The following is a 5882-nucleotide window of genomic DNA, read 5'->3' as shown; positions in this document are numbered from 1 at the left end:
GATACATGTAAGGTAGAAACATAAAAGGATGTAGATTTGAACCCAGACCTCAACAAGCAGGAGAAGGAAACTTTGATGGAAGTTCTACACAGTTTTAGTGACGTTTTGAGAGACAAACCAGGTCACACCCATGTTATGCAACACGACATGCGGACAACTACAAAAAAAACAATTAGAATTAGTCCGAGGCAAATTCCATTTGCAATTACAGAAACAGTTAAGGAGGAGGTGAGTAAAATGTTGTAGATGGGGGTCATAGAAGAATCAGATAGTCCCTATTCGTCTCCTATTGTATTGGTTGTAAAGAAAGACAACACTTACCGGTTTTATGTTGATTTGAGGGGTCTTAATCGCATAACTGTGTTTGACGCAGAACCAATGCCAGATATGGATGCTATATTTGCAAAATTGTCAGGTCACAAGTTCTTTCACGTTTAGATCTTTCTAAGGGTTATTGGCAAGTGCCACTTATTCAGTCTGCTCGTCCTTTAACTGCTTTTCAAATTCCTCTTGGGTTTTTTTCAGTTTAAAAATGCCATTCGGTTTAGTAACCGAACCAGCGACATTTTGTCGACTTTTGCGTGAAGTTTTGCACAACGTTCCAAACGTTGATAATTTCATTGATGATATTCTTATATTCACTTACACGTTTGATCAACATGTTCTTGTGCTCTCGGAAGTGTTGCAGCGTCTATGTGCAGCAAACCTTACAGTAAGACCAACCAAGTGTTCTGTTGCTTACAAGGAACTGGAGTGTTTAGGACACATCGTTGGAGGTGACAAAGTGCAACCTCATCCCTACAAGGTATCAGCAATACAACAGGCAAGTCGTCCAACTACCAAAAAGCAACTGCGATCCTTCCTGGGGTTGGTAAATTTCTACCAAAAATTTATTTCCAATTTTGCACATATTGCACTTCCCTTAACAGATCTTACAAGGAAATTCTCGTCAAATAAACTTCAATGGACTGAATCACAGGAAATTGCATTTCAACATTTAAAATCAGCCTTGACAAAGTCACCAATACTAAAATTACTACATATTTCGAAAGTTTCTATTCTTCAGACAGACGCCTCTGACAAAGGATTAGGTGCAGTTCTTTTACAGGAGGAAGACGATATTAAGTTAACTGTAGTTTATGCAAGCCGTAAGTTGAAACCGAGTGAGGAACACTATGCTACCATTGAGAAGAAATGTCTTGGTATTGTTTCGATATTTCTATGGAAAAGAGTTCGTGTTGGAGACAGATCATTATCCATTGGTCTACCTTAATAGGACTAAGCTTGTAAATTCAAGGCTTATGAGGTCGGCACTTCTTCTTCAGCCCTATAAATTTCGCATTTTTTTTATCTGAGTACACCGCAGTACTAGTGAATCAGTGACATATAGTAACAAGAATGACTATATTATAAGAACAGTGTTTTTAATTATTTTATCTCAATCGAAAAAGTAAAAAAAAATATATATACTACATATAAAAATTCTTTTACTTCGTACGTTAATTGTTGAGCTGTAAAAGTACTTCGTACTTCTTTAGATAGGGGAGGTGTGTCACAATCAACGTCCAAACATGGTTCCATATATTTTACCATACCATTTTTCGCTATGTAAATAACTAACTTAAATGTCATAACTGTGATCCATAACATTTTATTTGTTCAGTAGAATTTACTTGGCGGGTTTAAATCCCGTGCCGTTAGGTAGTCAGTATGGGTGTAGTAATTGAGTAGAGCAGACGGACTTGACTTGCTCGAGTATTTATAAATGTATTCTTCATAAAGTTTTGACCAGGCTTTCACATCTCTTCTGAGATCCCATTTGGTTCAGGAAGCCATTCAGCCCAAACAACGATCCATTCTGAAATCTTAAATATGTATATAGCCAATAAAATGTAATTTACATGTATTCAAAGAACTTAGTCCTTGTTTTCCTTACATCGCGGGTTAGAATCCCAATATTGGACGTGGAGACCGGTCCTTCGGATGAGACCGTATAAACCGAGGTCCCGTGTCGCAGTAGGTGCTGGCACGAAAAAGACCCCTCACTGCTCAATGGCCGTAAGTGGCGAGTATAGGACAAAATTTGCAGCTCTCCACCGGCAAGTGGTTGCGTCTCCATATGAGTGAAAAATTCTCGAGAGGGACGTTAAACAACATACAAACAAACAAAATAGTCCTTGTTTTCCTATTGTGTGGCGACCACTCGGCCTGCCTGCGACACTCTGGTTATGAGCAATCCCCATCTGTGTATTACTGACTTCTCAAATTCACACATGTTCTTACAGTCCATACATCCAGTCAAAACATCTTATCATTAGTGACCTTGAGGTTGAGTTAAGGCCATGTCACACTCTACATGATACCAGCAATGTTTCACTAGAAAAAAGACGGTATCGAATTTATAATTATTCATCCAAACTCATCCAAATAACCTTTCATCAAGGCCATAACACACATTGATTAAGAAAAACCCCAATCTGTGAGTTATTGACTGGATAAGTTCAGCCATGTTCTTTTAGACCATAGATCGAGTCAAAATAATTTATTAGGTTCAACACAATGATGTAAGGATTCATTATGAATGTTTTTTGTCCAGTTTGGATATTGAACAAGACGTGTTTGTGAAACACTGATGCCCCGGTTCTGCAGCTTATGGCAAAGGTTTAAGTTTCTCAAATCCGAATCCAACTCCAAGGTCAAAGTCAAGAGATAAAAAATTTTATAAGATTTTTGAATAAGTTTTCCTATTATATCACAAATGAAATAAGTTTCACTATAAACCCTGAAGAATGCTGAATCACACCGGAAACAGTTATGTCACACGCCGGAAACAGTTATATCACCAGACGGAAACAGTTATAACACCCTCTCGATCACTTTCATGTGTCTTTATGTTAAGCATTTGTAGCTCAGGTTCGAGATTTAATGACGTCGGTTTCTAAGCAAACGTAAACAACGGAGCGCAATTCTTAACGTCATGAAAGCTTTTTTGGATTATTTGCCTAAACTTAAACAATTCTAGACGATTTTTTAATTTAAAAATGTTATATAACATATACCACATGACTTCTCGGGTGACAATACCAGAATGTTTGCCCCTCGGTGACATGAAAGTCACCTTCGGCATCGGGTGACATAACACTCCAGGACTTTCATGTCACCTTGGGGCAAACATTCTGGTATGTCACCCTCGAAGCCATGTGATATATGTATAATGTTACCCAAAGAAAGATCTCGTCTCCGGGAATATAACTGTGAAATATGAAACCGCTAGGACTAACTGTTGAAAAGTATGGCAAAGGTTAAATTTTTTTGATACTCAAGTCAAATGTCAAGGTCAAAGACAGATTAACGGTGTCCAATGGGAATGCCTTGTCACAAGAAATAGACATTGAAATATAAAAGCCCTAGCATTAATTGATCAAAAGTTATGGAAAAGGTCAACGTTTTTTTTTCAAAAGTAAGTCAAACCCCAAGGTCAAGGACAAAAGTCAAAACTGTCGGTACTCAAGGGAGGGTCATGTCACAAGAAACACACAAGAAAAATTATGAAAACCCTAACACCAACCGTTCAAAAGTTATGGTCGAGATTAAATGTTTCAAAGGTTGGTCAAACTCTAATGTCAAAGGTAAAAAGTCAAAACTTTTAAATTGTTCAAAAAGTACGTCAAACTCCAAGGTGAAGGTCACATAGTAAAAATTGTTGATATCCAATGAACGGCGTTGTCACAAGGAATACACCTGTGAATGTGAAAACGCTAGACCCAACCGTTCAAAAGGTATTGCCAAGGTTAAATATTTTTAAAAAGTGGGTCAAGCTCCAAGGTGAAGGTCAAAAATATTTATTCCCAAGGAAAAGTCTTGTCACAAAGAATTTCGGGTGTGAAGTATGAATGCCCTAACGCCAACTGTTCAGAAGGTTAAATTTTGCAAATTGGTCAAACTAAAAGGCTGTCGAAAGTATAAAATTTTTAAGACGGAGCACTTAATTATCCCTTAATTAGGGCACTACTGTCGTATACAGCTTTGTTCATTAGGTCTTTCCACCTTTCTGTGGAAAGACCTATTGAAATTGTTCTGTTTATTAGGTCTTTCCACCTTTCTGTGGAAAGACCTATTGATATTCTTCTGTATCTTCTAATTATTAGGGCTTTCCACCTTTCTGTGGAAAGACCTCTTGAAATGCTTCTGTTTATTATGGTCTTCCGTCTTCTGCGGAAGACCCTTCTATTATTCTATTGTTGATTTTTCACTTTTCTTCTTCTTATTAAGGTCTTCAGTCTTCAGCGGAAGACCTTCTTGTTATTCTTAGGTTTCTTTTTCACTTTTATTATTTATTATTGTTTTTTTTCTTACCGATTTTGTGCACGCGATTTCTCGAAAACGGCTGGATGGATTTCCGTGAAACTTTCAGGACTTATGTATCATTACTTGAACCTTATGCGTTTTTTTTCTGTTTTGATGACGTCACTTCCGGTCTGGAGATATTGCCGATTTAATGGTTTGCGAAGGGTCGGGTTGTCTCCAGATTTTCTCATATACGGCTTTAGTTAGAAGCATGAAATTTTCAGGTATGGTAGACCTATGTCTGTAGATATGCATAACGCATTTCATTTTTACCGGAAGTGCCGCACGTCGGCGCTCGCTATGGCCCGAAAAAAGGCATATCGGGAATTTTAAATTTTTTAACACTTTTTCTATAATATCTTTTTATCTGTAAATATTTTGTTAAAACATTTAGAACAAAAGTTGTGTAGAATGTTACGATCTTTCAAAGGATACCAATAATAAGGGCCTGGCCCCTAACATTAGGGAGCTAGAGGGGCCAAAAGTGTTTTCCTGATATCTCAAAAAGTATTGAGAATTTGTATAGCTTCATAGAAGAAAAGTTGTTCAAAATGATAAGTAGCAGCTAAGGAGACCATTAAAATTCGTCAAAATGACGTCACTTCCGGTCACACCGAGAGTAATGGTAAATGGCTCATTTTTACACATATGAGTCTCTCGAGCTCAATCTCATCTCCTTGAGATTTAGACGGAAGACTTATTTGTTGCTTTGCAACAAGCTCGTCTAGTTATTATTCTTTTTTTTCTTACCGATTTTGTGCACGCGATTTCTCGAAAACGGCTCGATGGATTTCCATGAGACTTTCAGGACTTATGTAATAGCAGTTGAACCTTATGCATTTTTTTCTGTTTTGATGACGTCACTTCCGGTTCGGAGATATTGTCCATTTAATGATTTTTGAAAGGTCGGGTTGTCCGGAAATTTTCTCATGGATGGCTCTAGATAGAATCATGTAACATTCAGGTATGATAGACCTATGTCTGCAGATATGCGTAAGACATTTCATTTTTACCGGAAATGCCGCACGTCGGCGCTCGCTATGGTCCGAAAAAAGGCATATCGGAAATTTCAAAATTTTCAACGCTTTTTCTACAATAGCTTTTTATCTGTAAATATTTTGTTAATACATATCGAACAAAAGTTGTGTAGAATGTTACGATCTTTCAAAGAATATCAACAATTAGGGCCTGACCCCTAAAATTAGGGAGCAAGAGGGGCCAAGAGCATTTTCCTGATATCTCAAAAAGTATTGAGAATTTGTTTAACATCATAGAAGCAAAGTTGTTCAAAATGACAAGCAGCAGCTAAGAAGATCATTAAAAGTCGTCAAAATGACGTCACTTCCGGTCAAATCGGAAGTAATGGTAGATGGCTCATTCTTGCTCATATGACCGTAGATGTCTCTCGATCTCATCTCCTTGAAATTTAGACGGAAGACTTATTTGTTGCTCTGCAACAAGCTCGTCTAGTAATTATTAACTTCTTTAACCTTTCTGAGCACAAATCTCTTGAAATGCCTCTGTTTATTGGATCT

The sequence above is a fragment of the Saccostrea echinata genome, unplaced genomic scaffold, assembly GCF_033153115.1.
Source record: "Saccostrea echinata isolate AGI-Se365-2 ecotype Australia unplaced genomic scaffold, CSIRO_AGI_Sech_v1 ptg000085l, whole genome shotgun sequence".
Lineage (NCBI taxonomy): Eukaryota > Metazoa > Mollusca > Bivalvia > Ostreida > Ostreidae > Saccostrea > Saccostrea echinata.
The sequence above is the reverse complement of the archived record's forward strand: the minus strand, read 5'-3'. Positions refer to the sequence as shown.